Genomic DNA, 12,048 nt, shown 5'->3' with positions numbered 1-12,048 from the left:
CTCAACCCTCAGCCTGACACTGTGGGAATGTTATTTGGGGTGAGTAAGCCAACCCCATCCTAGATGATTTGGATGAGTTCTATATCTATGCATAACCCTGCACTTTGGCTTCATCAGTATCAGGGCTCAGAGTCCAAAATTGATTTCTCTTGGCTCCAAAGTTCAGTGTTCTCTATGTGATGAAATGTAGAACACAACATATATACTTGTTGCACCTGCTCTGAGGTCATGTCCTCAGAGGGTAAATCAATATTCTTTTCTTCAGGATTCTAGGTATGACCTGGAAGGGTTGGGGTTTCCAGTTATAATATTTAAGGGTTGGGTTGGTGTGCTTCCCACTGATTGTCAGCCAGTCGTCTCAATTGGCTTTTTAGTAAAAGAATTTACTTAGAAGTTAAAGTAAATACAATCAATACAAAACATTTTCCCCAGATTGTGGGTCTATTCTCCATTACACATGCAGGGACTTGGCTCCAACATTTTGGTTCACTGTTGAAATGAATCAACTGCTGAAATTCTCCCGGTATTTAGAACACTCAGAGGACTGGCAAGCCCATTAGTTGAGCTCAAAAATAACACATTCAAAAAAACCATTCTGTTCAGACATTTAAAACCTCAAGTAGACAGATACACTGTGGCACAATCGAATGGACTTCTCTATTAGCAGTAATGCAATGATCCAGGACAATCCAGAGGAACTTACGAGAAAGAGCATTATCCACCTCCAGAGAAATAACTGTGGGAGCAGAAAAGCAGAAGAAAAACAACTGCTTGAACACATTGGTCAATGGGGATATGATTGGGGATCATACACTCTAAATGATCATCTTGGTGCAAATATCAGTAATATGGAAATAGGTCTTGATCAATGACACATGTAAAACCCAGTGGAATTGTGTGATGGCTATGGGAGGGGGAGTGGGAGGAGTGGAGGAAAACCACAGAAAAATTTTCTTAATTAATGAATTAAAAAAAAAAACCAACACCTCAAGTATGACCACTTTAACACTTTTGTTATTGTTCAGTTGTTTTGGTCATGGTTGACTCCATTGACTCTTCATCACTGCATTTGAGGTTTTCTTGACAGAGATACTGGAAGGGCTTGCCATTTTCTCCTCCAGTTTATTTTACAGATGAAACTGGGGAAGGTTAAGTGACTTTCCTATAGTCACACAGCTAGTGTGTATCTGAGGCAAGATTTGAACTCAGGAAGACAAGTCTTCCTGATTTCTATTCCAGTACTATGTCATCTAGCATCTCCTAAAGGCATTTGCAATAGGGATTGAACAACATTTTTCATACATAAAGATATATACCAAACACTGAGCTTGGTTAGGGGAGGGAATTTTTTGTCTTTGTGTCCCCAACACCTAACCTGGTAGCTAGCACACAGTAGGTACTTAATAAATACTTTCTGACTGATTCAGGGCAAAAGAGCTCATCTTAGCTTAGTGCCTGACACATAGTCCGAACTTAATAAATGCTTATTGCCTGAAACAAGAGCAAGGACCTTTGTCTTTTAATCTGTGTGTGTGTGTGTGTGTGTGTGTGTAAGTTTCTAGGAAAGGAACAAAAAAGCCCCACAAGCCCTATAGAGTCGAGATGGCAAAGCTTACCCAAATATTAATCAGGAAAGTCGATTGGTATGCAAGTACCAATCTGTTGCTTTTTTTCTACCTCAACACACTAATTCAGTTTGATGATTGTAAGGCCATCATAGTACACAGCCTTTTAGAGAAAGCTAAAAATACTGATGTAGTGATTATAGATACTAGAAAGCCGGCAAAATGAGAAAAGAAAAACAACTTGGTTTAGCATTGTAAAAATCATACTAATTACAATCATTTTCATGAATGGCTTACTACTTTTGCTTAATTACTGTGTAGTATGACAATGCTTAGGTATATGTCAGACTAACTTTTCTTTTTATTTAATTGGAACAATGTGTGTATTGTCTGTATTCATAGATAGTTGTTGCCCTAGCAATGTCCTCTGTTTATAATTGAAAATAGTCAGACAGGTTATTGTTCTGAGCCCTACACCCCCATAGAGGACCATTTAACATATTCTATAAACATTTCAATTTAATTTAATTTTGACTCACTGAACACTTAAAATATGCCCATATTCAGCACTGTGGGTAATATGAAACAGTCCTTGCCTCAGAGAAAAAGGGACCTAAATGATAAAATTTTTTTATCTGATTTCCCTCCCCATTTTATAGTTGAGGAAACAGTCCTTGAGAGAGGCAATGATTTAATCAAGGTCACAGAATTTCCAAGTCTATCTCTTTTATGCCAATTCCTGGGCACAAATCATCGTTGGACTGGAAAGGGTCCAGCGGAGTCCACACGGAGAGCAAAGGATAACTGATGGACCACTTGGCTGTTTCATTGGTATCCATGAAATAGTAAATGACTTCTGGGAAGGCTACCACTATGTTGGTTAGACCACATTAGAATCGCATAATTCTAGAGCCGGAAAGGACCCAAGCATCCAACTACTCCAACCCATACCCCGAAAGGAATCACTGTTATTCCATGTCTAAGAAGTGGTCATTCAGCCTCCTTTAGGGTGACTACAGTGAAGGAGAATCCTTAAAGCACAGGTTTGAACATGTGACACCCTTGCTCAAGAAGCTCCATTGGGTCCCTATTTGTCTGTATTATATAACACAAACTCCTCCTTTTTGGCATTTAAAAAAGTTTTTTCCCCAATCTGGTTCTAGCTCACCTTGCTATGCTTTTTACATGTTATTCTCCTTGAGATAAATACTGTACTATTTTGCTGTTCTCTGTCATGATACTCCATTTTCTGTCTTGGTTATTTTCTTGTTGTTTTTTTTCCCCCAAACACAATCAACTTATTAGTTAGGCTAGCAGTAACCAATACATTGGATCAGTGACCTCTCTTAGAGACCAAAGACCTTGAGTGAGAGTTGATAGGGCCTTTTATAATAATTAGCAAGATGATAGAGCAAACTCTCAAGCACATAGGTGTATCTTCTGATTGACTATTGATGATATGATCAGAATTGAGATTACATCAGTTGTACTCCCTCTTCTGAAATCCCCTTACAAGTCATAAAGCAAAAATTTCTTTTTTTTTTTTAACCCTTACCTTCTGCCTTAGAATCAATACTATATTTTGGTTCTAAGAAAGAAGTGTGGTAAGGGCTAGGCAATATGGCTTAAATGACTTGCCCAGGGTCACACAGCTGGGAAGTGTCTGAGGCCAGATTTGAACCTAGGACCTCCCATCTCTAGGTCTGGTTCTCAATCCACTGAGCCACCCAGTTGCCCCCAAAACAAAATTTTCTAAAGGAAAGGTGTTGCTATAGTAATTTAAAGGCAATTAAGTCAAGTAGTAGTTAGAGTGCCAGGTCCTAAGTCAGGAAAACTCATTTTCCTGAGTTCAAATTTGACTTCAGACATTTACATGCTATTTGATTCTGGGCAAATAAATCACTATTTGCCTCAGTTCTTCATCTGCAAAATTAGATGGAGAAAAAAATGGCAAAGCACTCTCTTTGCCAAGACAACCCCAAATAGAACTGAACAACAGAACAATAGTTTAAATTAATAAGATTAATTAATGATATAATGAGATAAATTATATGATTATTAAACAAATTAATTACCCAATAAAATAATTAATTAAGTTATATATTAAAATATTATATATTAAATAATGAGACAAATTAATGATAAACCTTTTAGGTTTATCAAGTTTCTAAAGTGGGTGGGGTTACAAAGGCAGAGGTAGTTACAAGACAAAAGTTTGACCTTAAAAGGAATTTCTCCAGGTATATGGGTGATGGGTGAAATTTAAGAGGGGAAGGAACTATGAGAAGGAACATTAAATCTAGCTTGATTAAGTCTTAGCAAAATAGAATTAAAATCAATTTTTAATTTTACAGACAATTAGAGATCTCAGAGATGTAGAGGTGGGTTGTTAATATATTAGTATAGAATGGGTTCAAGTCATGTAAATGACTGCATGAAGTAAGTTCCTTTGAGGAAAGGAACAGAGAGAGCAGGAGGCAGGGGAACAACAACTAAGACACCAAGGTGATCATGGGAAGCAAAGGAAATGATAGGGCATTCCTCTTCCACATTGTAATTCCATCTTCTCTTGGCTCACAAGTAGGGCAGGGCTGAGGAAGAATTCATTTGCTCATTGTCACACACATTTGAACCCATGTAGTAGATCAGGACTAATTCAGACTGGTCTGGTACCTCAGGGTTTGAGATAGAAACAAATGGGCTGACTGATACCCATAAAAACAACAGCAGCAGCAGCAGCAGCAGCAGCAGCAACAGCAACAGCAACAGCAACAGCAACAGCAACAGCAACAGCAACAGCAACAGCAACAACAAAACAACTTGGGGTGGGGTGGGGAAAGACATTCATAGGAGAAAGGATATTTGGTGAAGATGCATCTTTAATTCAAATGAGTACAGCTTCCTTGCTTCTTTTTGATGGTCTACTTGTCAAGTCTAAGGGAGTGGTCAAACTTTCTCACGTTCTGCCTCTTTTTGTACTTTTTTGTATATCACAGTCATTTAACAGGATCAGATGCCCATTCTTGGACCACTTCCATAAATAGACAAAGATAAGGCTTTTGTAATGACCAGCACATCAAGTTTGGTACTAAATCTTATACCTAGAATCTTGTTATTTTTAAGATCTGATAACTTTTTTGAGGCACAGAGAGAATATCTGTAGGAAATTTATAGGCATCTTGTATAGGCCTACGAGGTTCTTGGCTCATTCTGTAGGTTTATAGAGCTTATATCCTATGTACTTTCTCATCATTCTCATATTTCACAAAACTATTCTCTTATTTCCTGGGGAAAACTGATATAGTAAATTGTTTACTTTAAATAAAATCTTTCAGAGCTCTTAAAAATATAATTACTTTCAATTTTATCTTAATAGTGAGAAAAAATGCTACTCTAGTTACTCAGAATAATTATTCTAAAAATAATTTCTTTATTTGTTATCCCCTTAATACATACCCTTAACTGTTACCATTTAAAATTCTTAATGGTGAGTTACAATAAGGGGGGGATTGTACCCTGATCATTTCCTCAATGTCTGTGGAAGAAGCCTTGGAGTTATTTCCAATCATCAATTTGGGCTATAGAATGGGCCCTAATTTCTCCTCCAAAGGTCACAAGTCTGCCCACCAAATTATGAAAAGAAACCAGGCACACAGGGAAATATGGGGATTCAGTAGTGCGTCCTGTTGTGAGGAAACAGGTAATATCGGGGTTTTTTCTTCCCATGGGCTTGTAATATTTTGGTAGCTTCACTGGCAAAGAATGAATTTTTCCAGTTGTGGTCATCCAGACCAACAAGAAACAAGAAACAACAATCTGCCTTATCCCATTTTCAATGATCTTGACACGTCTTACATCAGTGCCTAATGGGGGCATGGTCATACCCTTATAGTGTAGCACAGCCCCTACATTAGCCAAAGCTCCATTGATGGTGGCAGTAGCTGTGATGTCCTTCAGAAAGCAGGTCATGGAGGGGCACAGATCACCCCCTTTAGAAAATCCAAGCAGTCCATCCCATCACCTGCAACTTTTACCTGAGAGTGGTTTTTCACGTACTGGACAGTTTCTTCAAAGTATTCCAGATGAAAAGCCTTCATATCTTTGGGGAGGTCTTCAAAGCCACAATATGGCAGGGCCAGCAGAGCAAAACCATGTCTAGCCAATAGGCTGGCTTTGTATTCAAATAGGCCACCTCTAGTTCCAGGGATGTGGATGATGCCAGGGAGAGGTCCTGAGCCGGGAAGCAGAGGGTGGCTCTTATGCTGTCCTCTCGCACCCACCGGGCTCCGCCTTCCTCCATGGCCCCAGGAAGCCCCACTGTGACAGCAGCTTGGTGGCTGGGGCCGTGACTTTCGGACAGCTCCAGGTCCACGGGGACAGGGGACTCCATGTCCGCTGTCACCAACCACCAATAGGGCTTCTGGGGCCGCAGAGCCCAGAAGAGCCCCATAGGCTTCCTGCTGTTGTAGCTGCCCCCGAGGGCTGACGACATGCCCACCTGCATCGCCTGGTAGCGGGCTTAGGCCTCAAAGAGCTCCCCTTTCTCATCACGGAAGGAGGCGCGCAGAGTAACTCTTTGGGTCGGGACCAGACCGTGTACCGAGATCGGCACTCCTTGTCCCCACAGGCTGCTGGGGCTGGGAGTCAAGTTCGTGGTCATGGCCATGGAGGAGGAAGCTGCCGGTTTGGAAGGGAACCAGAGGCTAATGCTGAGTGTACATGACTTCCCACTATTTAACAATTGCGGATAAGTTTACAAGAGCCAATTGTAAAGAGAGGACGGCTGTGGAAATTTTGTCACACCTGAAAAGCTTTTTCTAAGTAATTGTGGGCTTCGGATTAAACACCTGGCAGAATCCAAGAAAGTGGATTCTGATCAAAAGTTTTCTAGACAGCTACAGGATAAATAAATGGAGCCCCCGTCCCATATTAAAATAAACTCTTTCTACAGGGCAGTAATATAACTGGGTCATAATTTGTAACACCAATGGTTGGTGTCAGGAGAGGAGGGGCATCTTGGTTATTTTCTAAGGGACCTTCACTGATGCCTGGAATATGATTCCTTCTAATTTCTACACAGAGCCCTCCACTTTCTTCAAAGCTCAGCTTTGGTGCCATACATTACAGGAAGCCTGTCTTCCCCACTTTTTTTTTTTTAAACCCTTACCTTCTGTATTGGCTTCAAGGCAGAAGAGTAGTAAGGGCTAGGCAATAGGGGTTAAGTGACTTGCGCAGGGTCACACAGTTGGGAAGTGTCTGAGGTCAGATTTGAACCCAGGACTTCCCATCTATAAGTCTGGCTCTTAATCCACTGAGCCACCCAGCTGCACCCCCTCCCCACTTTTGCTAGTATTCACCCCTACCCCCCCTATCCCTGGGTTGCTTTCTATGTACTTTTGTCAAAACTTTATCTTCTGTCTTAGAATAAGTATTGTATATTGATTATCAGGCAAAAGAGTGGTAAGGACTAGGCAATGGGGGTTAAGTGACTTGTCCAGGGTCACATTGCTAGGAAGTGTCTGAGGTTAGATTTAAACCCAGGACCTCCCCTCTCGAATCTATTAAATGACCTAGTTGTCCCACTTTTGAAATATTTTTAAATAGATTAAAAACACTTTTTTCATACATATTGTTTTCTGTTGATAGAATAAGCTCCTTGAGTGCAAGTATTGTTTTCTTTATTTTTGTTTTTGTGCTCCCATCACCTAGCATAGAGGGTACTAACACTTGTTGCTGTTGTAGTTCAGTGGTTCAGTCGTGTCTGACTCTTTGTGACTTTGTGGACCATCTCATACTGTACTGACCATGAGGCTTTCTTGGTTAAAATGCTAGAATGATTTGCCACTTCCTTCTCCAGAGGATGAAGGCAAAGATTAAGGAACTTCCCAGGGTCATATAACTAGTAAGTGGCTGAGGCTGGATTTGAATTCAGATGTTCCCGACTCCAGGTTCAGTTCTCTATCCTCTGATCCACCTAACTGCCTACCGTAGGAGATATTTAATAATTGCCTTTGAATGAATGAATGAGTCTGGTCTAACCTCTCATTCTTTTATGCATTCCTTTCTATAGTGTCATTACCAAGATCAATCTAATAGTGTTCTTCCTTATCAAATTAAGGATAATTTTTTTTCTTAGTATTTTCTCTACATTGGTCCTAGCTCTTCTCCTATGGACCTACTTGGAAAAAATCAAGTTCTTTTTATACTTTATATTTTTTTTACTTTATACTTTTTTATACTATTCATACTTTTATACTTTTTTGTACTTGTTGACAATACTTGGAAACAGTTAAAGTACTATTTCCTTTGCTTTCAATCATTATTGTTGTTCAGTTGTTTCAGTTGTATCTGATTAAGTTTACTTGGCAAAGATCTGGAGGGGTTTGTCATTTCCTTCTCCAGGTTATTTTACAGATGAGGAAACCGTAACAAATAGGGTTAAGTGACTTGATCAGGGTCCCACAGACAGTAAGTGTCTGAAGCTAGATATGAACTCAGGTCTTCCTGACCTCAGGCCCAGTGCTCTATCCACTGCACCACATAGATGCTCTAATCACCTAACCTCTCAATCATTACTTGGTAGTTTTCTAGCCTATTCTCCAATTTGACTACCCTTCTCTAAACTCAGTTCAGTTTTTCAATATCCCTTTGAAAATGAGGCTAACAAATATGAACACAAACTTGCAATGTGTTCTGACTAGTATGAAATATGGTGGGATTATTACCATGTTTTTTCTATTAGTTCTGCCTGAGGTTGAATTAATTTATCAGCCACGTCATACTGTTGACTTATATTGAGTGGATAGTCAATTAAAACCTGAAAGTTTTTCTGTATGAGCTGCAGTTAAGTAATATTGCCTTTGAAACGAAATGGATTTACTCTTAAATTTCATCTTGCTATTTTTTCATCATTCCATTCTGGCAAAATATTTTAAAATCTTGATTTTATTCTCCAATCTATAGCAAATTCAAATAATTATGACTTTATATTTTCATTCAGGTCACCAGTAAGAATATTGAATCAGGGTCAAAAACCAAACCCTGGGGCATGCTTTTAGAAACCTTCCTCCAGTTTACTAACATGAATTATGAATACTCAGAATGAGAAGTGAGGAAGACAGATTTTCTAGACATGGGGAACAGTACGCATGATTCTATAAAGATGGGAGATAGAATGTCAAATTTGGGGAAGAGATAAAAGATCAGTTTGGCTAGAATGTAGAATGTGTGAAAAATTATGTAATAAGGAATTCCTAGAAAGGTCAGTGGAGCCTAAAGACAGGAGAGCCCTAAATACTGGGCTAAGAAATTTGTATTTTATACCACAGACATTAGGGAGCCAGTGCAGAATTTTGGGCAGAGGAGTGATGTCAGACCTATATTTTATGGATATTGGTTTGGCAGCTGGGTAGAGGATGGACTGGAAAGAGTAGGAATGCCACCTAGGATGTTATTATGATAGTTGAGTGAAGAGGCAATGAAGACCTGAATCAGGGTTATGGCTGTATGAATAGAAAGATAAAGGAGGGATGTTGTGAAAGTAAGCAGAATTAATAAGACTTGGCAAATGATTAGCCAGATCTTAGTTGTTAGTGTTTTCCCTACTAAAATTAACACACACACATATCTGTATATATATATTCATACACACACCTATCTATGTATACCTATATTTATAGATAGTGTATGTGTATATGTTTGTAGGTATATACACACACATATACATATATACATGTATATTTGGATATATTTGGATACTGTAGGAATGTATATATATATATATATATATATATAAATATATAAATCTGCCTTTGTGTTATATTCCTACAGTAGATTGTAAGCTTCTTAAGGGCAGGGACTTTTTAGTTTTGTTTTGCTTTCTCCTTGTACCGACAAAGTGCCTAGTACTTTGCTTTATACATAATAGGTAAGTAGGTAATCATTGGATTAATTACAAGATGGAAAAGTTAAAGATGACTGATGCTGTAAACCTGGATGATGTCATAAAAAATCCAATAATTTTTTTCTTAATCACCTAATTCCAGCACTCACTTTCTTCTCTATGGGACAACACATACACTGTCATAGAAAAGTTGAGTAGTTAAATTACATGGAGAAAATAGTAAAGGACTGTATAAAACCTGCTTTGAAGCTTGTATCGATTTTCTTATTGAGGTTTCTTATTACTGTTTCTCATGGTGAACATCACAACTCATCTGTTCCTGCATAAAGACTTAATCATATAAATACTTCTTGAATTCTTATGGGAAAATGATTGAAGATTTGAAAAAAAATAGTGTGATTAGCTGAAATTCTTCTTTTCTGTTTCATTCCATTTAAATGGGAGTTGAAAAAAATAGATTGTCAAACTAAGTGGAAAAATAGTACATGCTTGCTGGTACTGTGTGGGAGTTCCAATTTGAGTTATGTAATACCTTTATTCACATGATGACATGTTATAATTCGAGATTAATAAGATTTATTGCAGGACTTGCCCATCAGTGGTTGAAGAAAACAAGATACTTTCAATTCATTGGTAGCTAATATTTTTTTGTTATGATAGAATAATAATAAAAGAGAATCAGGTCCCTTGTTTGGCCAGAGGTAGAGTAGAGAGGTAAGTAGAACTAAGCATGTTCAAGAAAATCAAATCTCTCAGCTAAGTGGTTTTGAGCCATCAACTGTCAAGTAAAATTTTTTGACAAGGAATGCCTACTGATGCTTATCTAGCAAATTAATTTTCTTCTTTTACTCTTTTTATAACTAGAAAAAATATAAAGAGGCAGAGGAGACCCAAGGCAAAATTGTCAAAAAGGAGAGGTTTGTCTGTAGTGGCTTCAGTCTGCCTTTTCTGTACTACTTCACTATCCCAATGACAACTCATCTTTCTCCCTTTTGGGCAAATGCTACTCTTTCCCTTAAACCCTCTGTCAAAGCCAATTTCAGACCCTTTTTTCACATCAAACTATACATGACTGATAACTGTTTAGAAACCTCTAGACAGATCTGTAGTGTGACTGCTCTCAGGGCAATTGAATGAGTTCAGCATCCTTGGATTAAAAGGGTGAACCTTTGTCTGGAGGGATTCCAGGTTTTGTCTAGGGTGGGTAGATTAGGTTTTGGGCATACGAATCTTTCAAGAAGTGAGAAATCATATTGCATAACTCTGTTATGTTTAAGACCAGTCCTGGGCATGTGAGACATAGAGAAAACTTTGTGATTCGATTTTTGTTAGTATTTTATAGACCTGAAATGGCATAGGGGAGTGATGGGCAAACTACAGCCAACGGGCCAGATGCGGGCCCCCTGAAATGTTCTATCCAGCCACAGGACATTATTTCTAATCTGATGAAAACAATGAGTAGTATACAATACAATGAAACTTCGAAAGAATTGCTTTAGAAACAGACTGACAGATGAGCATTTCCTTTCCTTTGGCCCCCTCTTTAAAAAGCTTGCTTATCCCTGGTATAGGGAATCCCTGGTAAGGAAACATGTTATGGATGCAATTATTCTGCAGTTTCTAGTGTTAGAGGGCAGCCTCCTGAATTGATAAATTAAGTGCCTTGCTCTGAATCACAAAACCAGCATGTGACAGAGGCAAGAATTGAACTCATGTCTCTATTCACTATGCCACAGTACCTTTCTATATTGATGCCAAGTTAATAGGGAAAATGTAATTAGAGGCCCATAGAGGAGGTGCTGAAAACATAAAGACATAGAACCTTCCACAAGATTGTTTCCTATATGCTAGTAGTTTGGGACTCACAATTTGAAATTCATTTCTCTAAGAAGCTCACAAGTATTAATAGAATTATCAAATGAAAGCCTTGTATAAAAATGTCCCATTTTCAAGGACCAGAACAACTCATTGTTTTAGTTGATGATGTGAAAAAACTATATAAAACATTTGGTTTATGTCAAGCAGACAAAACAGTGGGCATAGTGACTGAATTGTTCATGTGTAAGCCAGTGGGTATGATGTCAGGAGGATTTTATCAGCGTCTTTTGTGACTTTCCTGACCTGGTAGAATCATAGTCAGGGCAATTGGGACCTGGAAATAAAGGATTTTAGCTATCATTTAGTTCCATACTTGTGTCCACAGAGGTGACATGACTTATCGAGGGTTATATATTAGTGACAAAACAGAGACTATATCTTCAAAGTTAATGATTTCTCATCAGAGGGTGACCCTTAGAGAAAAGAATGGGGATTACCTATATGGAGTTCCTTGATGAATACTAGGAAGTATCTTCTGCACCAAGATCTGCCCTTCCTCTAATTAACACATTTCCTAGAAGGGAACAAGCATTTTTAAGTGCCTACTATATGCTGGGCAGACAATATGCGGAGTCCTTTACAAATTATTTCATTTGATCATCACAACAATTCTGCGATGTAGGTGCTATTATGATTCCCATTTTATAATTGAGGAAACTGAGGCATACAGAGATTATGAACTGTCCAGAGTCACAAAGCTTC

General features: G+C 38.5%; 1 pseudogene; it reads right to left on the bottom strand.

Annotated features, from left to right (window-relative positions):
- Nucleotides 1-5,057: 5,057 nt before the first annotated feature.
- Nucleotides 5,058-6,231, bottom strand: LOC123233384 (annotated as a pseudogene).
- Between the last annotated feature and the right edge of the window lie 5,817 nt (nt 6,232-12,048).

The sequence above is a fragment of the Gracilinanus agilis genome, chromosome 2, assembly GCF_016433145.1.
Source record: "Gracilinanus agilis isolate LMUSP501 chromosome 2, AgileGrace, whole genome shotgun sequence".
NCBI lineage: Eukaryota > Metazoa > Chordata > Mammalia > Didelphimorphia > Didelphidae > Gracilinanus > Gracilinanus agilis.
The sequence above is the reverse complement of the archived record's forward strand: the minus strand, read 5'-3'. Positions and strand labels throughout refer to the sequence as shown.